The following is a 27,380-nucleotide window of genomic DNA, read 5'->3' as shown; positions in this document are numbered from 1 at the left end:
TTATTTTCCATATACAAATATTATTGATACATCTCAATGTGACTAAAATAGCTTCATAAATAATATAAAAACAGAATGCCTTGGATAAGCCTTTAAGGCTAGAACACCTAGCTCTCCTGTTCCCACTCTAATTCCTGCTCCTCACCTTGTAAGGGGGATTTGGCTCAATTTCACAAATATGTTATCATGAATTCCCTCACCTGAAAGCTGCAGTGGGAATTGGCTTTATGTGGAAATCATAATTGAATGGTATTAGTTCCTTACCATTACACTACAATTTCATTGCAAGCAAAAGCTAGGTACATGAAATTGGTACTAGGAAAAAGAAGATTCAAACATAACAAACCAGAAAAGCATGAAAACCTTCCAAAACCAATGCTGACTGAAAGCAAGTTTTCTTTACTTTTTCAAGGCATTTCTCCAAAATTATACTTGTCAAGTTTTTGTAATGAGAAAAATCATTTTTCATTTTCAAGGCAGAGCTTAATAATATTTCTTTCCAGTGGTAATTTTTGGAAGAAAAGAGATAAACTTCTCTCCTTTCGCTCCTTCCCTTTTCCCTCTTGTCTATTTCCTCAGTAAAGCAAGGTTTGTCAGGGAGGGGTTGCTTTTCTAATGGAGGAAGCATTCTTGTGTGGTCCCTGGGTAATTTTCTAACCACTACAAAATGCATGCAGACCCCCTGTCGTTGTTATTATTATCATTATTCTATCATACTAATGGTAATGGTAATAATGATACTAACTGTGGTATTTGTTACATGCTTACTATATGCCAAGTAGGTGCAAGATATCATGGGTAAATACATTCAATCTCATTTCATTCGATCATATTTATTGAGTGCTTATTGTGGACAGAGCACTGTACTAAGCTCTTGGAGGGTACAATTGGGCAACAGGTCCCACCTGAGGCCCAAGTAGGAGGAAGAACAGATAGTGAATCTCCATTTTACAAATGAAGGAACTGAGGCACAGGAAAAGTTAAGTGAATTACCCAAGATCACACAGCAGAGAGGTAGTAGAATTGGGATTAGAACTCAGATCCTTTGACTCCGAGGCCAGGGCTCTTTCTACTGGACCCCGCTGCTTCTCAGGATATGCTGCTTCTCTGCCCTCCTTGTGCTCTCCAAGTCTGTAAAGCCCACTCTGTGCTTCCAAATCTGGAAGGTTTAAAAGTGAGAAAAATGTCCAAACCAAAGTGCCAAAATTGTGAGAAGACTTAGTATGAAGCATGCAATCACATCGTATCTATGTTGTCGGTCACATAATCTTCATTCTAGTGGGACTCGTACATCATCAAACCACACTCTCCTTCAATATAAGTGAAGATAGCAGAGTTCATAGCAAATCCAAATCATCAAGTCCCCTCTGCAGTGATGTTGTACTGTGACTGAAAAATTGGGTTCTTAGATTCGAAACAGCCCAGAATTGAATTAAGAATATGAAGACTATATTTTAGCCATAACTATGTAAAAGCATCAAAAGATGGTAAAGTAATGAGGGGGGTAAAATCTGACAGATGAACATTTCAACACAGATAAGTTTCCTGTCAGTTTGAAATGTGAACTAAGAAGAGCGAGAAAAAACATAGCATTAACATTTATCCACAAAAGAGATGATGAATTAAACTAGATTGTTTTCATAAAGATATAACAAGAATAGTGTGCTTACTATAAGATGATTACTTTATCTATTCTTCAGTACATGGAAAAATGTTTATGATTACATTGCAATAAACATCTTTACCTCCAAGCCGAAAAACAGCAGTGTTACTAATGAGGAACAAGTATAATGGATCTTTTGATTCCATTATATTAACTGTCCTCAGTTACTGTCCTCAGTAACTGTCCTCAGTTACTGTTGAGACTGTTGACCCTTGAGTATCTTCTGACACAATGCAAGAGAATATAGGAACAATAACATCAACTGTTGCTAAAATTATGCTCTTATTCAACCAGATAACTAAATAAATTGACTCCAATATATTGCCCCAAATTTGCCATTCTTTTATTTAATTGTTCCCACCAAGCCAAGATTTATACATGCTCACCAAATCTAATAAACAATGACCATGACGATTGAGATGTCACCCCAAATATAAGGAATATAAACACTCTTTACAGATATCTTTTAATGGAATGTAAACCCACTTCCATCATCCTCTTTTGCCCATTAGATACAGTTGGAATAATTGACTATATAAAATAGAGGTAAAGGAAGTAAGAATATATGTGTAACATAGTAGTTTTAAATATACTCACTGCAGTACCATTGAGTCAATAATAAATTATGGTTGAGGACAAATATTCGATTAGTAGGTTATGTATGGCACAGAAGAGCAGCATTAAAATATCTGTCAAGACATCCTGGGCTCAGTTTCATATTAGCTATTAGGACCTTGCTGAATTTAGGACATTTTCCAGGCTGCCCAGTAAAAGATCAGATTTGTTCATCCAGTTGTATGTCAGGAATTTCATTCTCCTATAACCCTCTTAAATAAATTATGAGCACCCTTCACAACATACACCACATAATCCCAGAATCAATATAATGATAAATATTTCATTTCTACACACTAAATCTCTCCAGTATATTCAACATGATACAGCTCAGGATCAACCTATGCTTTCCACCCGAATAACCACCACCTTGGTTCAAGATCTTATCCTCTCCAATTAGATTACTCTACCAGCCTCTTTGATTACCTCCCTTCTTCCAAATTCTTCCCACTTCAAGTTAAAATTCACTCCATAGCCCGCATCAACTCCTAAAATACCGTCCCACTAACAACACTCTCCAATTCAAATACTACCATGGCTACCTGTTGACTAGCTGTAAAGTTCAGCTTGAGATCTCCCTTTATATTTACCTGCACTCATCACACACTAGGCCTCAGCATACAGCTTATGCTTGGCCCAAGTCAGTTAGTCAGTCAGTTGATTGTATTTATTGTGCAGTTACTATGTGCAGAGCACTGTACCAAGCATTTGCGCAGTCACATTTCCTGCCCACAATGAGTTTGCAGTCTAAAGGGGGAGACAGACATTACTATTAATAAATAAAATTACAAGTGAGTCTTCTCCTTGTCCCTGCAGTATGGCATAATGGAATGAGCATGGGCCTGGAAGTCAGAGGACCTGGGTTCTAATTCTGGTTCTGCCAGTTGTCTGCTGTGTGACCTTGAGCAAGTCACTTAACTGCTCTGTTTCTCAGTTTCCTCAACTGTAAAATGGGGATTAAATCCTCCTCCCTCCAATTTAGACTGTGAGTCCTATGTGGGACAGGAACTGTTTCCAACCTGATTGACTTCTATCTACCCCAGAACTTAAAACAGTGCATAACAAATACAATAATAATAATAATAATAATTGTGGTATTTGTTAAGCACAAATACAACAGAGCACAATTTGTTAAGCTATGTGTCAGACACTGTACTAAGCACTGCAGTGGATTAAAGCAAATCGTGTTGCATGCAGTCCCTGTCCCAAGTGGGGCTCACATTCTTGGTCCCCATTTTAAAGATGAGGGAACTGAGGCACAGAGAAGTGAAGTGACTTGCCTAAGGTCACCCAGCAGACAAGTGGTGGAGTGGGGATTAGAACCATGACCTTGTGACTCCCAGGCCTGTGCTCTATCCATTATGCTATGATAATAGCATTAGGAAGGCACTGAGCCTGCATTTCCTATGACTAGGTGGTATACTTTCACTGTTTTGGCTCAAATAAAGCAAGTATAATGATTGCACAATAGAATAAAGAGTCATACTCAGTTCTTCCAAAATGTATACTTACACTAAGCATTTTGGATGAACACTGTTAGGAAATTAAGGAATGTTTTTACGACACTCATCTATTTTCATAGAACGCAATCTGATGTTGGAAGAAAGTTGTTCTGCATTGGTTAAGCGATGCATATGAGAAGTAGCATGGCCTAGTGGACAGAGTGCAGGCCTGGGAGTCAGAAGGACCTGTGTTCTAATCCCACTCCACCACTTATCCACTGTGTGACCTTGGACAAGTCACTTCATTTCTCTATGCCTAAATTACCTCATCTGTGAAATGGGGATTAAGACTTTGAGCCACCCCTAGTACAGGGATGTCCAAACCAATTAGCTGGTATTTTTTACCCCAGCACTTAGTAAAGTGCCTGGCAACTGGTAAGTGTTTAACAAATGCCACAGTGCAGGTTAGTATACAACTTCTGACTAGTGGGAAAAAAATATGGCATTTCTTAAGTATTCTTACTATATGCCTGGCACTGTACTAAGCTCTGGAGTAGATTCAAGATAACTGTGTTGGGCGCAGTCCCTGTCCCACATAGGGCTCACTGGATTAATCCTCATTTTACAGATGAGGTAACTGAGACCCAAAAAATTAAGTGACTTGCCCAAGGTCACACCGCAGAAAAGTGGCAGAATGGGATTAGAACCCATGACCTTCTGGCTCCCAGGCCAGTGCTCCATCCAGTAGGCCAAACCTAGGAGTCAGGAACCTTGGACTCTAAACCCAGTTCCACTTCCTACCTTCTGTGTGAACTTGAGCAAGTCACTTGAATTATCTGTGCCTAATCTATAAGATCAATCAATCAACTCATGTTATCTATTGAGCACTTATTGTGTGCAGAGTACTGTACTAAGCATTTGGGATAATATAATGAATGGGGGTGAAATACCTGTTCTCCCTCCCATTAGTGCCAGCTGGTACAGATACAGAGGCTGATCTGTTTTCATTTTATCTATCCCAGCACTTAGTACAGTGCTTGGCACATAGTGCTTAACGAATATCACTTTTTTCAATAATAATAATAATTATTATTATTATCATTTAGACATTATGGGATTAATGTAATATGAGCAGCAGTAAGCACCTGCAAATACTTTTACTGGCATTTTAGCAAAGTTAACAAAACCACTAGTATTTATTGAGAATCTACTGTGTGTGCTGATCTCAGCTCTTGGGAGATAACTGTAGTAATATAAATAAATTGCAAGAGTGTCAGAGTTCTATTGGTGCAAATGAAGAATTATCTTAATCTTCAGTCAATCAATGGAATTTTTGAGCATTTACTGCATTCAGAGTAGTGTGCTAAGTGCTTGAATACAACACAATAGAGTTGGTAGGCATGTTTTATGCCTACACACAGGACTTCTGCATTCACATTTGCATAAGATTCATCCTCTCTTTCATTCTTTTCCCCTACCACTCTATTCATCAAACTGTCACTAGACAAGGAAATTCAGATTATCCAATCTCAGCTGGGTAAGTAATCACGTGAAGGAATCAGGTTCATTTTAATGTGAAAGTCCTTGTTCAACAATTAGTCTACATTCATTCATTCAATCATATTTGTTGAGCACCTACTGCATGCAAAGCCCTGTACTAAATGCTTGGCAGAGTACAATATAACAACCAATAGACATATTCCCTGCCCACAATGAGCTACAGTCTAGAGGGTGACTATACATACAACTATACATACTTACATATACCATATATATGTATATACCTATGCATTCTATCCAGTTAGTCTTACCAAACTATGATTTGGATCAATAACTGAAAATATTAACCTTTCTAGATCAAATTTAAAAAACAATTCAATATACTGTATTTGGGGTGAAAAGTTGAATCCCTTGAGAAATCATTACTTGACCAGTAGAATAGTAAGGATAATGTGGTATAAAATAGTTCAGTATGTAAATAGGGGGATTTGTCAATATTCAACTTGATTTTGCTAAGGAGTTGTTGTTGTTGTCTTATGCTGTCCTGTCATGTCCAACCCATAACGATGCCATAGACACATCTCTCCCAGAATGCCTCACTTCCATCTGCAATCGTTCAGGTAGAGTATACAGAGAGTTTTCTCAGTAAAAATATGGAAGTGGTTTAACATTGCCTCCTTCCACGCAGTAAATGAGTCTCTGCCCTTGACTCTCTCCCATGCTGCTGCTGCCCAGCACAGGGGAGTTTTGACTTGTAGCAGATTGCCTTCCACTCGTTAGCCACTGTCCCAGCTAGCAATGGAATGGGTATGCCCCTGTTTGACTCTCCCTCCTGTAGTAGTGACTGATGAGTACTGAAAACTCTCCAGATATGACCCTGAGAGGGGTGCTAAGAAGTAAGTGTTCAATAAATACCACTGATTGATTGATTTGAAAGGGTACTTATATTAATAGTATAAATGAATCTTACGTTGCATTAATAAAAAAGAGATGAATTAGAGCAATATTATTTATAAGGAATAAACCTCTCAAAATTAATTTTCTGCAAACTGTCTTAAAATAGACATGAGAGTTTTTGTATGGGCTAAGACTCTTACCATGGCAAAATGATCTTATACTTCATAAGAGAATACACTTACAATTATATCTAGTGCAGTCACCTTTACGCACTTGAGAGAGTGGATGCAAGGAGTTAAAAGAGTGGCTCGATACAAATCTAAAGGACTTGTTGATTCAATTATATTTGCCGTCTTCATGTTTACCGAGTCAATCATTGGAATAATAACTAATCTTGTAATTATGCACAAACAACACCCAGACTAAACCTGCGATTTGCTCCAAGAAGCTCTCAGGGAATTGTTTAAAATTGATAACTCATTTACTTTCTTTTTGTTTTCTTTCCTAATTTTGTTTCCCAAGAAATGTCATTAATTGCTCAGATACACTTATTACATTAAATGATGTAGTGGATGACACATTAAATAATAATAATAATAATAATAATAATAATAATAATACTTGTTAAGCACTTCGTATGTGGTAAGCACTGTTTTAAGCACAAGGCTAAATACAAGGTAGTCAGAATGGACACAGACCCTATGCCACACAGGGCTCGTACTACTAATCCCCATTTTAAAGATGAGGTAACTGAGGCCCAGAGAAGTGAAGTGCCTTGCCCAGGTCACACAGTAGACACGTGGCAGAGCCAGGATTAGAACCCATGATCTTCTGACGCCTCAGTCCATGCTCTATACACTAAGGCAAGCGGCTAGATCATCTTAAGAAATATTTTCCAGCATTTGTCTAGGCTAAATTGGAAGCAGGGAATACAAGAGCTGAAAATTCATCTTTTTTCAGTACTCTGCATTGATGAAACCTGCAAGTATTTTGTCTTGGTCACTGATCTTTAAATACAACATGGAGAAGCTGGAAAGGATACAGAGAAAAATGATTAAAAAAAAGGAAGGACAGAGTAAATAAAGCCTTTAAGAATTACCGTGGCTTACTTGCAAGCACAAGGACCTGGGATTCAGGGGACCTGAGTTCTAAGTGACTCTACCACTTGTGCACCATGCGAACTTGGGCCAATCACTTAACTGCTCTGTGCCTCAATCACCTCATCTGTAAAATGGGAATTAAGACTGTGAGCCCTATGTGGGACCTGGACTGCTTCCAAATTGTTTAGCTTATATTTACTCCAGAGCTTAATAGAGTGACTGGCACTCTAGTAAACATTTAGCAACTACCAATAAAATAAAAAATACATTGGAATTCTTTATCCTAAATGGGAAAATGTTTAAAGGGTGATTTACATATTTATTTATGTACGAAAGGTTTTTATGGGGAACACGCTAATGACTACTTCTCCATGATCATAGAGTAGAGAAGAAATGGAAATAGACTTGAATTAACCTAAGAGAGTGTTCAGGAAGATAGAAAGGATTTCTTGATGGCAAGGATGGTTCTACAACAGTCAGGATATTGTGTTACATTGAGGGATATCCACCTTAACATATTTTTAAGTAAACATGGGTAACCATCCGACAAATGACTTAGACCTTTTTCACTCTAATCATTTTGTTGAAAGTACATTCTGCCACAATGCCCATCTCACAGTGATGATTGAAAAGTGTAATCCGAGCAAAACTAATAGATCAAATTGCAAACCCAAATCACTTAGAGGAACATAGAAAGCTCCATCCAAAAACTAATGACCTTGGACAAGTCACTTCACTTCTCTGTAGTTCAGTTACCTCATGTGTAAAATGAGGATTGAGACTATGAGCCTCAAATGAGACAGGGACTGTGTCCAACCCAGTTTGCTTGTATGTACCCCAGAGCTTAGTATAGATCCTGGCACACAGTAAGTGCTTAACAAATACCACAACTATTAGCAACAACAGTGAGGAGATTCAGATGTTCATCTTGTCCCTGTTTTGGAGCTTTTCCCGACCAAAGTAGTCATTAATATGCATGACATCATCTAGTAAACACCGTACTCTGTTAATGCTGATTTCCAATATTGGAGGGTTTTTGCTGAAATAACCTGAATGCAGAGCAGATTTAAGACCACTCCTCCACCCACAACATTCAGAATGAATAAGCAAGAGAAGAAGTCTGGCCAGGATCCAAATGGGAGCTCTACAGAAAACCCGGAGAATGGGATTGAAAGTGAAAAACTTGATCAGGGAAGAAGAGAAAGGGAAGAGAGTAAGGCTGTATCCTGAGATAGTGCTAAATTATCCTTTTCAGGATTGAATTCCAAGAGTCACCACACTCCCAAGTGGCAGAGTGCAAAACCATGCATTGCTGCACTAACTGTGGGTGTGCAAGTTTGAGAAAACTCATGCTGCATAGGGCCTTCACAAGAACTAGATTGAAGGGAAAGGGTAGTAGAGAGAGGAAGAAGAATTGAGGGAAAGGACAGAAAGAATTAGGCTGAAAATCATGTAGAAAAACGCACTACTAAGAACCATGCTGGTTTCCTTCTCTTCTGAACAGATAACATGGCCTAGTTGAAAGAGCATGGGCCTGGGAGTCAGAGGACCTGGATTCTAATTCCAATTCTGCCACTTGTCTGCTGTGTATCACTTAACAGCTTCATCTGGAATTTGGGAGTTAAGACTGCTAGCCCTATGTGGGACAGAGACTCTGTCCAACCCAATTATCTTGTACCTACTCCAGCACTTAGTACAGTCCCTGGAAAATAGTAAGTGCTTAACAAATGCCAAAGAAAAGAAAAATGGCAAAGCAGGCCCAGGAGAAAAACCACATAGTCATGAGAATTACTATAACTTATTTTTTTATACTGGAACAGTCAAACACTGTTCTGAGGCCTGGAGTAGATACAAGATGAGAGACAGTTACTGTCCCACGTGGGGCTTACAGTAGCAGCATGATCTAGTGGATGGAGCATGGGCCTTGGAGTCAGAAGGTAATGGATTTCAATCCCAAAACTGCCACATGTCTGTTATGGGACTTGGGCAATTCACTTGACTTCTCTAGACCTCAGTTCCCTTATCTGTAAAATGGGGACTAAGACTGTGAACCCTATTTGGGATGGGGACTGTGTCCAACCCAATTACCTTGTAACTACCCCAGCACTTAAAAGAGTGCTTTGCACATAGTAGGCACTTGGCAAGTACCATAATTATCATTATTAAGGAGTGGGGAGAAGAGTTACTGAATTCCCATTTTGCAGTTTTTAGTTCAGGAAACTGAGGCACAGAGAAGTTCAGTGACTTTCCCTGGGTGACATAGAAGGCGAGCACTAGAACCACTTCAAGAACTTCAATATTAACTTTAGTTTCATTCATTGTCAGCCCATCTTTGAAGGCAGTCCAAGGTGAGTGACAAAATAACGGGAAACTATTACATTAGTGCTTTGAGTGATGGATGGCTTTGAGTCACTTCAGTAAGATTCTAGGTAGATCCAGGACTCTGGGAAAAAAATGAAAAATATCAACATTCTACTGTGAATGAGGTGCAGTAAAGCCTAATTGATGCTAATCATGCACTCTGTGGTAGATCCGCAAGTCAGTGTCTAAAACTGAATTTGGTAAAAGGCCACAAGAGAGCTGGCTTGTTCTTCTCTGGAGTGTACCACTGTGATCAATAATATTAGATAGCTTCAGAGATCCAGTCTCCAGGGTCCCAAAGTGAAACATGAAAATGCCTGTATTTTCCAGAAGAGCAGTATACCAAATCAGAGAACTTGCTGAATGCTTTCCTCTCCCCTGCCAGATAGAACCGATTCAGATTTTTGTGTTCCAAGCAATGGGAATGTGACTTTCCCATGATGAGACTGTCCTTTAATTCTTGTTTCCATGTAGATGGAGTGGTACCTTTGAACCTGGGACCACTGGATTTCTCCTGCTTCTTGTGCCTGCACTCACCCTGGCTCCTCCTTCCTTCTGGTAGTTGGGGAAACAAAGTGGAGTGATTATGTAGATGTCATTGTCTCCCTGGAGAAGCTGTGAGGTCTGGTGGTTAGAGCAAGGGCCTGGGAGTCAGAAGGACCTGGGTTCTAATCTACCATGTGTCCACTTGTGACCTTGGACAAGTCACTTAACTTCCCTGTGCCTCAGTTACCTCATCTGTAAAATGGAGGTTTACACTGTGAGCCCCATGCTGTGGACTGTGAACTGTGGACTGTGTCCAGCATGATTTGGTTCTATTCATTCAATCATATTTACTGTGTGCTTACTGTGTGTACAGCACTGTATTAAGTGCTTGGAAAGTACAATACAACAATAAAGAGTGACAATCCCTGCTCTCAGTGGGTTTATAGTATGTGGGGATGGGGCCTTGGGGAGGGAGAGATATTCATCAAAACAAATAAACAGAATATATATATATACATATATACATATATATATATATATATATATATTTATGTATGTATACACACACACATATATATGTGTGTATATGTATGTATATATACATATATACATACATAAGTGCTGTTGGGTGGGGAGAGGAGCGAAGACCAAAGGGAGTGAATCAACGTGACATGGAAGGGAGGGGTGGTGGAGGAAAAGGGGGCTTAGTCGGGGAAGGCCTCTTGGAGGAGATGCACCTTCAGTAGGACTTAAAATCGGGGAGGGAAGAATAATTATTTGATGGATTTGAGGATGGAGGGTGTTCCATGCCAGAGGTATGACGTGGACCAGGGGTCGGCAGTGAAACAGGTGAGATCAAGGCACACTGAAAAGGTTAGCACCAAAAAAGTGCAGTGTGGGGGCTTGGATGTAGAAGGACAGAAAGGAGGTGAGGTAAGAAGGAGCAAGGTGATGGAGAGCTTTGAAGCCAATAGTGAGGAGTTTTTGTTTAATATGGAGGTTGATAGGCAACCACTGGAGATCTTTGAGGAGGGGGGTGACATGCCCTGGACGTTTCTGTAGAAAGATAATCCGGACAGCAGAGAGGGGAGAGGCAGGAGGTTGGGAGGTCAGAAAGGAAGCTGATGCAGCAATCCAGTCAGGATAGGATAAGTGATTATACTAACATGGTAGCGTTATTTACCCCAGCACTCCTAAACTGGGCACATAGTAAGTGCTTAATAAATAGCATTAAAAAATGTGATGACTGAAAAGAAAGCCTCCATATTGACGGAGTCAGGTACCATTTTTTTTTCTTCTGAACTATGTTTTATCCAGAGTTCACTGTTGAACTACGGTGCCTCAAAGACAAATGTTAAAGAGAATTAATGACTAACCAAAAGTAGGTCCCAAATTTCAGTGTCACCTCATCCAGCATTTCCAGTAGGCCTGAAAGGTTTTTTTATGGCATTTGTTAAGTGTTCACTATTTGTCAAGCACTGTTGCAAGTGCTGGGGTAAATACAAGTTTATCACATTGGAAACAGACCCTGACACAGTGGAGCTCGCAGTCTAAATTGGAGGGAGAAGGATTTAATCCCCATTTTCCAGATGATGTAAGAGAGGAATAGAGAAGTTAAGTGACTTGCCCAAGGTTGTATATTGTCTTCACCATTTTAAATGAGTCTCTGAAAGCACCTTGCATTCAGCCTACTAATTCTACTGGTGAAGTTGAAATAATAATTATGGTATTTGTTGTGCACTTACTATGTGCAAAGCACTGTCCTAAATGTTGGGGGGATAAAAGGTAATGAGGTTGTCCCACATGGGGCTCACAGTTTTAACCCCCATTTTGCAGATGAGGTGACTGAGGCACAGAGAAGTTAAGTGACTTGCCCAAAGTCACATAGCTGACAAGTGGCAGGGCCGGGATTAGAACCCATGACCTCTGGCTCCCAAGCCCATGCTCTTTCCACTGAGCCACGCTGATTCTCTTAAAGTAGAAGGTTGAAAGTAGAAGGGGCTTTCTAAAATTTTAGACATTAGAGTAAATCCTTAAGAGATAGTTCCCTAAGGGATCAAGCCCCTGGGAATATACTCAGGATTGAGGAAAACATAAATCTGATGAGCTTTCTCAGAAGTCAGGTTTTCTGAAATACTTACCTCCAATCTCTGTTTTAGTTTGGTTGAAACATCCTGTAATCTTCCTTATTGTTGGGTTTATTTTCCCCATCTGTTCAGGGAACAAATATCTGTATTGCAAAAGGATGGAAGAAGATTCTTCCTTGAAACACCACGTCCTCTAGTTTTCTTTTCCATTAGTTTCAGGTGCCTTCAAAACCATGGGTTTCTTGCTTCTATTCAGGGCATCAAAACCCCTTATAATCGTATTTTGATGATAAGAAGCATCATGGCATAGTGGATAGAGAAGAGGCCTGGGAGTCAGAAGGTCATTTGTTCTAATCCCGGCTCTGCCACTTCATTCATTCATTCAGTTGTATTTATTCAGCTCTTACTGTGTGCAGAGCGCTATACTAAGTGCTTGGGAAGTACAAGTCGGCAACATATAGAGACAGTCCCTACCCCAAAACGGGTTCACAATCTAGAAGGGGGAAACAGACAACAAAACAAAACATGCAGACAGGTGTCAAAATCGACAGAACAAATCTGCTATGCAACCTTGGGCAAGTCACTTCACTACTCTGTGCCTAATTTCCTTATCTGGAAAATGGGGATTGAGACTGTGAGGCTCACATGGGGCAAGGACTCTGTCCAGCTTGATTTCCTTGTATCCACCCCCCTCTTTAGTAAAGTGCCTGGCACTCAGTAAGTGCTAACAAATGCCACCATTATTATTCTATGCCTCAAGGTCAATATGTCAAATATCATTTTCGTGTTCTATTCTTAGGAAAGGATAAGAAGTAAATCTTGGGTCATCCATCCCTGAATCAATGACTTGGTTCAACCACCTTTAAGTGGCACCAGGGAAATGGAGAAGGAAAATTGCACTATGGTGACTGAATTCATTCTCCTAGGATTCTCACATCACCCTGAACTGAAGCTTTTCCTCTTCGTGGTATTCGTTGTCATGTATGGTATCACAGTGGTGTGGAATCTGGGGTTAATTGTTCTGATCAAGATCAGCTCCCAAATTCGTACACCCATGTACTTTTTCCTCAGTCATCTGTCCTTTGTGGATTTCTGCTATTCCACCACTATCATTCATACATTCAATCGTATATATTGAGCGCTGACTGTTTGCAGAGCACTGTACTAAGCGCTTGGGAAGTGCAAGTTGGCAACACATACAGACGGTCCCTACCCAACAGTGGCCTCACAGTCAAGAAGTCTATCATCTATCATGACCAAGATGTTGACCAACATCTTAACATAGGACCACTCCATTTCCTACCCAGGATGTTTGGTACAGTTTTATTTGTTCTGCTCTTGAGTGGTAACTGAAGTCATCTTGATGGCATTGATGGCTTAAGATTGCTTTGTGGCCATATGTTACCCATTGCTATATATGGTCATCATGTCCCCAAACCTCTTTATCCAGCTGGTGACTGGGTCATACCCTTGTGGCATGGTATGTTCCATGATTCACACATGCTTAGCCCTTAAGGTATCTTCCTTCCATTCTAAAAATGTAAACTATTTTATCTGTGACCTACCCACCTCCTATAATTGCACTGCTCTGAAGTAAACCTAAACAAGCTGTTACTGCTCAGGGTGGATGGCTTTAATGAGATCAGTACCATTTTGATCATTCTTATCTCTTATGGTTCAACCTCATCACCATCCTGATAATCCATTTGGCTGAAGGTAGATGTGGAGTCTTCTCCACCTGTGCCTCTCACCTCCAATCTTCAATCTCTTCTCCTGCTGCCCAATGATTTGGTAATGGGAGAGGTCACCATTTTGTTAGCACTCTAGTTCCCTTCCCAGTACAAATCTGGCCCAATTTTAAGAGGATCCATGCCATGGTTAAGCAATTAATACAGTGCTCTGCACACAAGAAGTGCTCAATAAATGAAATTGAATGAATGAATGGTTCAAGAGGATTATATGCAGGGTCTTCAGAGACCTCTGGGACCAGGTTCCTAGGGGTGATATCAATATTAACAAGCTCGTTAAGCTGCAAAGAAAGCATTCAGTGATTTCATATGGTTGCATAGCCCCCTAAGACTTCATTAGTTTAGTTCAGGTTTCTCCTTGATTCCTTTATTCTGTTTCATTCTCTACTTTTTTTCTTATCTGGAAACAGACACTGCTGGTTACAGGAATTAGATTTCTCCTTTCCTCCATGAAATATGAAACTGAAAAATATCCCGTATTGTTCCTACTTGTATAGAGAGGGGAAGGACTGCTCTCTCCCCTTTAATCCTCCCTTCTGCATTGTCTAATGAATTATTTGGTTTCCAATAGAGGCAAACTCCTAGACATTTGTCCTACCAGAAAATCCTCTTCTCTCAGCTCCACGGTGAATCCACACCTTGACCGACCCAAAATATTCAGTGAGAAACCTCACCTCCACTTTCAAACCACCCAATGTCCCTCCATACTTATACAAACTTCCAAATACACACCCCTGCCTATGAACACATAATAAAAAAGAAAAAAAGAGCATTAAATTAAAAATGTAGTGCACAATGAGAATAGTATTTATTTAGGAACAAGATCCAGGACAAGTCAACATTAAAAGGATAGCAGAATCTTTATACACAAAGATGCAGGGAACACTGTGACATGGCAAAAGAAATTAAACTGGAAAACCAGAAGCGAGCATGAGGAACTGAAAATGGGCAGGGAGGGAAGTTTGGAAAAAAGAGATTGGGAAATAGAGAGAAAAATGTTGAAGCAGGAAGGAAAAAAACGAAAGGAAAGGGTAAAATAGGGATTTAGATGAAATATAGTATCTGTAGTTTGGTGGTGCGAGTGAAGCTAGAATGTCCCTGGACCAGAGCAGACATGATCTTCACAGCACATCTAATTTAGAAGTTCAGGGAGTAGTGACAATAATTCTATTCCATTTTCATCAACTTCAAAAGTGCATTTTATATCAATAATGGGTTTCAGTAATTACTGTCAATTTTAAGATTGCTCAGTGATGGAATGGATGGTGCTTTAAGAGCTGAAGATGTATTATCTCATTAATGCCTTGCTACCATAGGGATAGTTGATCCAGGCCTGTTGAACTTATCCTACTCAACCATTTGGGGATGCAACAGTCAATCCACCATTCGTGTTTACTGGACAGCTCCTGTGTGCACACCACTATAGTAAAGCCCTTGGGAGTGTGACCCAGCCAACACACCATTTTGAAAGATAATCTGGGCTGTCAAGTAAGATATGGTCTGGAAAACAAAGAAACTGGAGGAGAGAGATCAGCAAAGAGGTTGGTGTAATAGTCAAGCCAGGTTATGAAAGGTGATGGGTGAGCATGATAGTTGTGTGACTGGAAATAATATTACTAATAATAATGATTGTGGTGTTTGTTAAGCGATTTCTATGTGTCAAGCATTGTGCTAAGCACTGGGGTCAGTACAATCCGTTTATCTATCCCACATGGGACTCAGTGTCTAGGAGGGAGATTATAGATGAGGTTATTGAAGTACAGGAAAGGTAAATGATTTGACCGAGGTCACACAGCAGGCACATGGAAGAGCTAAGATTAGATTCCAGGTCCTCTGCCTTCCAGGCCCTTGCTCTTTCCACTGGATCATGCTGCTTCCCAAGGAAAGGAAAGGATGGATTCTGAAGATGTTATAGGGGGAAACTGAGAAAATTTGATAACGAACTGAGCATGGAGGTTGAAAAAGAGGGAAAAGATAAGAATAAAGCTAAGGTTGTTGGTGATAGGGAAGGATCATAGAAGTGTAAGCTATTATTGAGTATAATATTCAGAATGACTTAGCAAAAGCCTAAAGTGGTTCTTTTCCACCTTCTTACAAAAACCAGAATAGCTCCTGTTGCTTTTGCAAACTAAATACTTCAGTCAGTAAACTCGAAAACAAATGATAGCTGACTTTCAATATAATTCTAATAGTTATCCAAATACTCTTATAACTACAAATGTTTTTCGGCTATTACACAGTAGTAATAACAATAATGGGATTTATTAAGCACTTAATACGTTTCAACCACTGGTATAAAAAGTAATCTGATTCCATTTTACAGATTAGTAAACTGAGGCACAAACAATTTATGTGACTTGCTCAAGGTCATGCAGTAGGCAAGTAGCAGAACCGGCACTAAAGTCTGGGTCTCCTTAGTCCCAATCTTGACCTCTTTCCTCTAAGTCTTGCTGCCTCTCTATATAGATATGTTATGTGTTTTTTCATGTTTGGTTTGAACCATGTGAATATGCTTTCTCCAGCTTTGGGTAGCAAGGAAGGAGAAACATAAATAAATTAAATAAACTAAATGCTATTTCTCATAAGTCACTTTCCCACTCATGCCATGTTCTCCTAGACAGGTTAGCTGGTCTTTGGCTATACCAGCTTTTGCCAGTTGTCACCAAGGGCTCTGCATTTTCAGGGAGATATCTTGTCTATCTATGCCTCTCACTGATGCTTAGTTATCAATCAATCATATTTATTAAGTGCTTACTGTGTGCAGAGTGTGTACTAAGTTCTTGGGAGAGTGCACTTTAGCAGAGTTGGTAAACAGGTATGCACGTTCACTGCCCAAAAGGAGTTTACAGTCTAGAGGAGTCGTTTATGCTGAAGATCTTCAGGCTACTTCCTGAGCTCCAAGCTTGAGCAGCTATACCAATTCCTCCATTCCTCCATCAGCTGCCTTCTGTTTTATAATGCTGACAAATGTACTTGGGCTACTACACAAGCAGGAGAGTGGGAGGTGGAGGAGAGTCACAGAGCAGGGACTGGAACTTAATGCCTGCACCTCCACTCTCCGTCTCCAACATTGTTCTTGTCAGGGAACCATTTTAGGAAAGCCTATAGCTCAATTCCAAGTCTTACGTCACTTGGGAGCTCCTCTCCCCTTCCTCTCCACTGTCCTCACACAGAGAGGGACAGACAGAGACAGACAGAGGCAGGGACAGAGGCAGACACGGAGACAGAGATAGATGGACACAGAGTCAGAGACAGAGATATAGTTGGACACAGATTCAGACAGAGACAAACAGTCACAGAAACAGATGGACACAGATAGAGACAGGTAGACACACAGGCAGACTGACACAGACAGAGAAATATATGGCAGGGGCAATACTAAATGTGTCCAACTGACAGCCATTCACAAAGTCATTGCCTCGCCTAAGAGTCAACCCACAAACTTGTAATTTTCTCTTTGGTGAATGATATTTTTCTAACAGAACATGAAGAAATGAAAAAGCTCCTTAGGCACCAATTTATTTTCTCTGAAAATTTTGTGTAGATATGGCCTAAATAAGGGGACTGAAATTAATTACTTTATTGACTCTAAACGAGTAACAATAATAATAATAATGATAAACATTTGCAAAGTAATTGTTTGTACTTGTGGGATTGTATCTGCCTGATTATCTTGTATCTTTCCCAGGGCTTAGTACAATTCTTGGTACAAAGTAAGAACTTTACAAATGTTTATCCAACTCAATTGTTTGTACTTGTGGGATTGTATCTGCCTGATTATCTTGTATCTTTCCCAGGGCTTAGTACAATTCTTGGTACAAAGTAAGAGAGTTGGACCAAAAACACTACATCCTCTCAAAGTCAGAATTAGCACTGACAGAGAATAACCAAAAGCAATATTTAGTCTCTATGAACATGTTTTCTGGCAGTGTGTTCTTCTCAAGGTCCTTTTCACCTCACTGTTGCATAGGCTGTAGATCACGGGGTTCAACACGAGAGTCAAGAGAATGTACTAGAGGGAGAGTGACTACAATGAGGAGGGAGGAGCCGGTACAAAAGGCCTTTTTTCTCCCCTCAGTGGATGGCATCTTCAAGATGATGGAGATGATGTATATGTAGGAGAGCAGAATGAGAAGGAATGGGGCAACATTCACCAAAATGGTGCCCATCAGGGTATAGAGTTCAAACACAGAAGTGTCTGCACACACCAGCTCGAACACTGGAGGGGTGACAGAGGCAATAATCGATGCCATTTGGCCCACAGAAGTGAAAAGTAAATATCCAGGTGGTTTGAACAATTGCCACAAGGAGCCCCAGAAGCCTCGAACCTACTGTCAGTTGGATTAACACCCATCGTTTCATTAGTACTGGATAGCACAGGGGATTACAGAAAGCTAGATAATGGTCATAAGCCACTGCAGCTAGGAGAGAAAATTCACTAACCCCAAATGTTATAAAGAAAAACATTTGGACAGAGTAGCCTGCAAAGGAAATGCTCTTACCTTCAGTCAAGAGAACAGCCAGAATTTTAGGGACTGTGACTGAAACTGGACTTGAAACAAATTTCAAGAAAGGACAAACTTTGAAGGAAAAAATGCATGGGACTTTGAAGTGTGTGATCTACTGTGATGATCAGGATAATAAAATTTCCCATCAGAATCATCAGGTAAATGATGAAGAATGACACAAACAATAAAAACTGCAGCTCAGGAAGGTTAGAAAATCCCAACAGAAAGAACTCAGTCACTAAGGTCTGATTTGTACTTGTCATTTCTGTGCAACACATGCTGATAATTTTTTTTCTTTCAATGTAAGATCAAGAAATTACCACTTTTAAACCAAACCTAGGTTCTCTTTGGTCACTTTATGGCATTCATTTTTGGTTTCATTTCAACTTTATCATTTGACTAGTAGACAAATGGTATACAGCACGTATAGCAGACCTAGGATAAGGTCGCAACCTGCAACCTTGGTGTCATCCTCGACCCCGATATCTCATTAACCCCACACAACCAAGCCGTCATCAAAACCTGCCGGTCTCAGCTCCACAACATCGCTAAGATCTGCCCTTTCCTTTCCATCCAAACCACTACCTTGCTGGTTCAAACTCTCATCCTATCCCGACTGGATTACTGTATCAACCTCCTCTCTGATTCCCCATCCTCCTGTCTCTCCCCACTTCAGTCTATACTTCACTCTGCTGCCCAGATTATCTTTGTACAGAAATGCTCTGGGCATGTTACTCTCCTCCTCAAAAATCTCCAGTGGCTGCCTGTCAACCTACCAATCAAGTAAAAACTCCTCACTCTCGGCTTCAAGGCTGTCCATCACCTCACCCCGTCCTACCTCACCTCCCTTCTCTCCTTCTACAGCCCAGCCCGCACCCTCTGCTCCTATGCTGCTAATCCCCTCACTGTGCCTCGTTCTCACCTGTCCCGCCATCGACCCTCCACATATCCGCCAAGCTAGCTCTCTTCCTCCCTTCAAAGCCCTACTGAGAGCTCACCTCCTCCAGGAAGCCTTCCCAGACTGGGCCCCCTTTTTCCTCTCCTCCTCCCCATCCCCCCCGCCCTACCTCCTTCCCCTCCCCACAGCACTTGCATATATTTGTACAGATGTATTACTCTATTTATTTTACTTGTACGTATTTACTATTCTATTTATTTTCTTTATGATGCATATATAGCTGTAATTCTATTTCTTCTGACGATTTTGACAACTGTCTACGTGTTTCGTTTTATTGTCTGTCTCCCCCTTCTAGACTGTGAGCCCGTTGTTGTGTAAGGGACTGTCTCTATATGTTCCTACTTGTACTTTCCAAGTGCTTAGTACAGTGCTCTGCACACAGTAAGCGCTCAATAAATACTATTAAATGATTGAATGATAAGTGAATGCATAAAATATAAGTATAAGTATTTGGTGAATGTAGAAAAAAACAAAACAATCCAGGCTTGAAAAGCACAGGTGGATCTATATTAGATCCAGTTCAAGTCTCCATCAGATTCTGAGAATCCAATACTGTGGTACCTATCCTCTTCCCATTTTGCCAGGATTATTTGCTCCTGTAGCTCTATGAATACCAGGACAGCAGCAGCTGTGGAAGGTGGTGTTGGCAGAGCTGGGGGAGGTATTTGAGGACTATTGCAACTTTGATTTATGGGTGTTCCCTCATTGGCATAAAGAACTCCTGGTGAGTTGACTCCGGGAAAGTCTCAGTTAACCCAGTTGTTGGAGCTGCCCTGGTGCTATATAACCTACTCTGGACTCCTGTTAGGTTTTATGACTTAAAAAAATTAATGAGCCAATTTATCATGTGGTGTCCACCATTCTCTGAGCAAAGCATTTTGGGAATATCTATTTCTGTTTCCTTTTTTTCATATGAATGATCTGGCTACTCTCAGAATGTTAGTACTATCCCTGGTGGGATAAATATATGGTACCTGGTTAATCCTGGCAGGAAATCCAGAATAGATAGAAATAGATAGAATGAGTAGAAAGTGGGGTTTTCTGTGGCTCAAGTGAATGTCCACTGGAAAAATAGAGAAACTTGAGTGAATACAACATTATCATCATGAAAATAGATCATACAAAATCTAAGATCATATTCCTGAATGATGACATTTGTAGTATTTGATGAATATGGTATTTCTTTTGCACTTACTATTGTCAAGCACTGTTCTAAGTACTAGAGTAGATACAAGTTAATCACATCAGGCCTAGTCCCTGTCCCTCATAGGGCACAACAATGTACATATAATATAAAAATATATAAGTACCTGAATTCTAAACAACAAAATGGACTTTCTTTACATCAGAAATCCACTATCATTCTGTCATCTTCAAGAACAAAACCGTACCTGCTGTATCAACGAAGAAATCAAACAATTATGGATAGTTATTTCCAATTTCAAGCACATCCAAGAATTAATATTTTCCTAGAATTTCAAATAATGCCAAGCAAGCAAATCTTATCTTACTACCTGAGGAATCAGGCACCCGTTGACCTCAGTTAGTGTTTTATGCAAACAGTCCTGTTCTATTAGGGAATATATTCATACAGGTATAAAGCCTTCCTAGAACTTGGGGACCAAAGGCTTAATCAGCACTCATATTGTATGACTGAATTACACTGATTTCATTTGGGTAAGTCAGCTAATAGAAATAATATCAAATTTCAATTTTATATAGGCATTCTCTTGAACTTGATAAAAATGGTAATTCTTTGAAGCTGAAAACATCATTTTAGGATCCCAGATAGTTCAACACTAGCACAATCAATCTAATCTATTGAACACTTACTGCATACACAGCACTGTACTACTAAACACTTGGGAGCATATATACAACAGAGTTGATAGACACAACAATTCCCTGCCCACAATAAATTTACAGTGTAGGGGGATAGCTAGACAGTTAAATGAATAGATAAAATTCAGTTATGTACAAAAATACTGTGGGGCTGAGAAAGGGGTGAATAAAGTATTCAGATCCAAGTACAAATGAGAGAGCCCTTGTGGAATTCATTATGTCTTGCAATAGAAATAGCTGAAATACATGAGAGATTCAGTGTTAAGCCTTAAGGGCTTCCCAGAGTGGGACATTAAGCAGTGGGAAAAACTCATTTCATCATGAACTCCTGCTGCTGGGAGGGATATTGAGTATTTGTTGATTTGCTCTCGTTACCTTCTGACAGGATAAGACTAAAACTATCTTAGACAAATAGTGATTTGTCCTGTTTCTTGACCTACGGAAGGAGATACCTCCTCCTCCCTCAACAATCTTTTCCCTGCTTCTTCTCTTAGGAAACTTGCCCTTCCATCTTACCTAAATCCCCCCTACAGCAAGTAAGCCTGCTTGAAAAATTTAGGTGTTTTCCTGTATTTTCAGTTCATCACTTTTTCCAGTTTCATATATAATTATGGTATTTGATAAGTGCTTACTATGTGCTGAACACTGCTACCTGAGATCCCTTTTTCTATCTTAACCAACTGCCCTGGCCTCCACACTTTCCAAGTTGATAATCAGTTACTCTGAAATCATTTTGGCCATGATGTTAGGAAGTAGTGTTTCCAGACACCAAAGCAGGTAGAATCTCACCAACCTTTCCTATTGAGATAACCTACCCTGAATTTCCCTTCTCCTCCTTCATTCTCCACTCTCCCCTTTGTTTGTAGTCACCTTCAAGACTCAAAACCCAAAGCAGTGAGCAGTCAACATCTCTGCTTTTCTGGCATCCTTTGGTAAACGGAAATGTTTGCGTCCTTTCTCTGCTGCATTTAAAACAAGGAAGTTAAATATCCGTTTTTCTAACTCCATTTCTTCCAGCTTCTTACATCACTATAAGAAAAAGAAGACAGCGTTGTGCACCTACCTCTGCTCATTCATCTCGTTCTGGGGTCCATGAGGTGATGCAGCAGAATTATATGTAGAATGATCAGTGACTTCTGGGACCAGGTTTCTGGGATGTTTTCTAACAGTAGGCTAGGTGCCATAGCTCATTAAGCTACTTTCCCTGTAAAGAATTAACACAGAGGTTTCACATGCTTCTATGTCCCATAGGACATATAGCAATAACTACCCTAAATGTCTAAAATAATGATGGTATTTGTTAAGTGCTTTCTATGGTGAGAAGCAGCACGGCATAGTATATAGCACATTAGGTCTGGGAGTCAGAAGGTCATGGGTTCTAATCCCGGCTCTGACGTTTGTCTGATGTGTGACTTTGGGTAAGTCACTTCACTTCTCTGTGTCTTAGTTACTTCATCTGTAAAATGGGGATTAAGACTGTGAGCCCCATGTGGGACAGGGACTGTGTTCAAAAATCAGGCCTGGTCATTGGATTTTAGGACATGACAGCATCTGTTTAAATGCAAATGATGGTAGGGGTGCTAGTAGCAAGGGTGGATCAAGAGCAGAGGAACTTAATAATAATAATAATAATAATAATGGCATTTTTTAAGTGCTAACTATGTGCAAAGCACTGTTCTAAGCGCTGGGGAGGTTACAAGGTGATCAGGTTGTCCCACATGGGGCTCACAGTCTTCATCCCCATTTTACAGACGAGGGAACTGAGGACCACAGGCATTAAGTGACTTGCCCAAAGTCACACAGCTGACAGTTGGCAGAGCTGGGATTTGAACCCCTGACCTCTGACTCCAAAGCCCGTGCTCTTTCCACTGAGCCACGCTGCTTCTCCAACTTGTCTGATGGATGAATAATCAACCCAATCTTCATATCCCAGGAACTCCTAAAGCATACTTTTCTGATCCTTTCTCCATACTTTTTAAATAAATCAATAGAACATTGAGACATTTCATAATTTTTAAATGCTCCAAAATTTTGGCCTCATGTTCTGTGTACATTAGCCCTCAATACATACTATTAATTGATTGAGAAAATGTCCAATTTTGCAGGTGTCCTTGTCTCAGCATTTCATCTCTTGCTAGCCTTCTACCTTCTGAGTTTGTACAGGTGTTGGCCATCATAACTCTGAGAACAGATTTACTCTTCCATGGGATCTTAGAGAAGCAGCATGGCTCAGTGGAAAGAGCACGGGCTTCTGAGTCAGAGGTTGTGGGTTCTAATCCCGGATCTGCCACTTGTCAGCTGTGTGACGTTGGGCAGGTCACTTAACTTCTCTGTGCCTCTGTTCCCTCATCTTTAAAATGGGTATTAAGACCTTGAGTCCCACGTGCGACAACCTGGTTACCTTGAACCACCCTTGTGCTTAGAACAATGCCTACATAGTAAGTGCTTAAAAATATTATTATTATTATTATTATCATTATTGTTTCAAGCCCTCAGCAAATAATGAAGATGGTAATATGCTAGGTGAATAAGCAAAGCCAGTGACTCTTAGATTCCTTAACAAAAAAAGTCACCTTTAAAAATCAGAGCTTCCCAAACCCTGGGAAAATATCTTTTTTACCAAGAATTCTCTTCAGGGCACCTTTCACCTCTTCATTCTTCAGACTGTAGATCAGGGGATTTAGCATGGGAGTGAAGACTGTATAGGAGAGAGAAAGAAGAAGCAGCATGGCTCAGTGGAAAGAGCACAGGCTTTGTAGTCACAGGTCATGGGTTCAAATCTCAGCTCCGTCAACTGTCAGCTGTGTGACTTTGAGCAAGTCACTTCACTTCTCTGTGCCTCGGTTACCTCATCTGTAAAATGGGGATTAAGACTGTGAGTCCCCCCGTGGGACAACCTGATCATCTTGTAACCTCCCCAGAGCTTAGAACAGTGCTTTGCACATAGTAAGCGCTTAACAAATACTATTATTATTATTATTAGAAAGCAGCTTCTTTCTCTCAGGAGTGTAGGAGGATTTGACTCGGAAATAGGTCAAACTCGCAGCCCCAAGGAACAGTGAGACCACAATGAGGTAGGATGAGCAGTTGGAGAAGGCTTTGCGATGGCCCTTGTCAGAGGACATCTTCAGGTTGGTGACGAGGTTGTGGACATAAGATACAATGATCACTCCAAAGGGGAACATCAGAAAAGTTATGGTCGCTGTGACACCATACACCTCAAACGCGAAGGTGTCTGTGCACACTAGTTCTAAGAGAGGAGGGCTATCACAGAAAAAATGGTCAATTAGATTAGGCCCGCAGAAGGGCAATGTAAACATCACGCATTCATTTATTCAATCGTATTTATTGAGCCCTTACCGTGTGCAGAGCAGTGTACTAAGCGCTTGGGAAGTACAAGTCGACAACAGCATTGTAGTCTTTACTGTTGCCACGGGAATCCCTGATAGCCAGAAAGCCAGGGCCAGCTGGAGACAGAGCTTCTGGTTCATAATGAGAGAATAGCAGAATGGGTCACAGATGGCTGCATGTCTGTCATAAGCCATCGTTGTCAGGATCCAACATTCTGAGGGTCCAGAAAAGAAGGAGAAATACATCTGGGCTGCACAGCCACCAAAGGAAATACTTTGATTCTTGGACAAGAAATTGATGATCATTTTGGGGATGATGACAGTAGTGTAGCCTATATCCATTAGGGACAGACTCCTGAGGAAAAAGTACATGGGGGTTTGAAGGGCAGAGTCCACTGAGGAAACCAACACTAAAAGCAAGTTTCCTATCAAGGCTATTAGGCATATCACAAGGAAAATCAAAAACAGGTAGACCTGAAATGAAGATTTGAGAAACCCAAAAGAATGAATTCAGTTACATTTGACTGATTGCCTTCCTTCATTCGTGTTCGTTTTTTTTTTAAAGCGTAAGTACAGAAATATCTGGGCCCCAAGTGTGTCTTATCTTTCAGGAAACAAAATCAGTAGCAATGTTTTCAGAGTCCAGGTCTTGCCTACAAGTATTTGTCACCATGAGGTTAGGTACTTTGTTTAGTCCTGGATCAAACAGGTGACTGTGGAATAAGTTCTCTTTGGTTAGGAGCAAGTTCAGGAGATTGGAGAAGTGGTGAAGTTAGCCAATACTACAAATTCTGCAAAGGAATGATAAGAAAGTGTTTCATTTTATCATCACTTGCTAATAATTTTTATCTTTATTGAACCCTCATTTTTCCCACCACATTATATCCTATCAACTTCATAGGACAGGACAAAGCATGCCAGAGGATTAAATAATCACAGCTACCCTGCAGGGAACAAAGCAACCCGACACATGACTCACACAAAGAAATATCTTTATATCCCCATCACACAAAAGCACACACAAACTCATTTTTACACATGCACACAGGATGGGTAGTCATGTACCTAACAATGACAGGGTGAAAGTTTCACAAGAAAAACAAACAAAACAAAACAATGTGTGTTTTAGTGACATAGAAGATCCCCAAATTGGTTCCCTGTTCCCTGGCCCCTCCTCTTTTGCCAGACTTCCTGTGGCCAGACAATAGACCATAAAGTAGATTTATGGACCATCAAATAGATTTGGAAGAAATATTTATGCATATATACCCCTTTCTCATCATTTCTTTGCCCCAGAGAGAGCCCATATCACCCAGTGACTATATCATTTTAATAACTTTATTCTTGGTTCCCTACTGTCTCTCTGTCCCTAATCCAATGTTACAATCTAAGAGCAGCAAGACATTTATTTTCAACACATTGGATGGTGGCACTCCATTTCTTGGAAGCCTGCAGGGACATTACCATTAATATCAAATTAAATCTTTCGACTGTGGACTTCACAGCTTTCTGCCAACTGCCTCCCTTCTAAGTCATTCTCTCCACTCAACTCAAGCAAACCACTTCACTGTCCCAATGCTTTCCATTTTATTTTCCCATGAGCAACATTTTTCCCCAAACCAGATTTCTGACACTTCTTCAAGCTCTTCAGATTCCAACCCCTGCATGAGCTCTTACTACAGTACCCCTTTCCACACTGTTCACTCAACTACCTTCATATTTGGTTGCATTCTTTTTGAACAGTTGTTAGTTTAAAATGTTATTTTAAACACCTGGCTCACCTTATCTAGCATTATAAGATGTTCATGCTTTTATTCTGTACTTATCTTCCTTACTAGTTTGAAAGCTCCTGGAAAGCAAGAGCCACATTTTATCCTTGTCTCTTTATTCCACATACAGTGCTTACAACAGTGCATTGCACAAAGATAGTATTCACCAAGCACTGCTGCTAATTAATCAATCGTATTGCACTAAGCACTTGGGGGAGTACAATATAACAGATTTGGTAGGCATGTCACCTACACACAAGATGCTTACAGTCTAGAGGAGCTTACTAGTATTGTCCCATCCATCTTCCCAACATCACTGTGAGATTCAAAAGAGCTTAAGTAGAAGTGTGTTCCTCTTTTAAGTGGGAGAGAGGAAAAAGGGGAAATGAGAGATCTAGGATTAGAAGCCAAATCTGCCATTTCCTAGATGGTTGTTCCTTCTGCACTATTCATTCAATCTATTTATTGAGTGTTTACTGTGTGCAGAGTGCTTCGGAAGTACAGGTCAGCAACATATAAAGATGGTGCCTACCCAGCGATGGGCTCACAGTCTAGAAGGGGGAGACAGACAACAAAACAAAACATGTACTAACATGCACTATGTACTAACACGTGATAAATGCTTTATGGAGAAATTTACCTGCCTCTTGAAGGTGGATTGTTCTTTCCTGGTTGATTAGATAGGCTCATGTTCTGGATGATAGGGCCTTATGAAGTATTGGGGTGACCTCTGAGACATGATCCCCAGGCCATTGCTTACAACAAAGGAAGCAATGGAATAATATGGACAGCTCTTTTAGGATGTCATGCCCATGAGGTGCTTGTATTTTTTACACTTAAAAAGTATTTTGAAATCACTGAATTTTTAATTGTGCACACTGGGGTTGGAGTGTAAACTGTGTTTGCCTGAACCTTTAGGGATTTTGATTTTTCAAAAGCTTTTCCTCTAGATTCTGCTTATCTGAAAGGAAAATTTCATCTACATTTTTGCCTGAATTTAAGCCGGGTATATAACTCTTGGAATTCTTCATTGCATTCACATTAGAAATGCCAT

General features: G+C 40.3%; 2 pseudogenes; one reads left to right on the top strand and one right to left on the bottom strand.

The window, feature by feature from the left end:
• The first annotated feature begins 13,031 nt into the window (after positions 1-13,031).
• Positions 13,032-13,849, top strand: LOC119924347 (annotated as a pseudogene).
• Positions 13,850-14,175: 326 nt separating this feature from the next.
• LOC119924346 lies at positions 14,176-25,069 on the bottom strand (annotated as a pseudogene).
• Between the last annotated feature and the right edge of the window lie 2,311 nt (positions 25,070-27,380).

Source organism: Tachyglossus aculeatus, unplaced genomic scaffold (genome assembly GCF_015852505.1).
Source record: "Tachyglossus aculeatus isolate mTacAcu1 unplaced genomic scaffold, mTacAcu1.pri scaffold_97_arrow_ctg1, whole genome shotgun sequence".
NCBI lineage: Eukaryota > Metazoa > Chordata > Mammalia > Monotremata > Tachyglossidae > Tachyglossus > Tachyglossus aculeatus.
The sequence above is the reverse complement of the archived record's forward strand: the minus strand, read 5'-3'. Positions and strand labels throughout refer to the sequence as shown.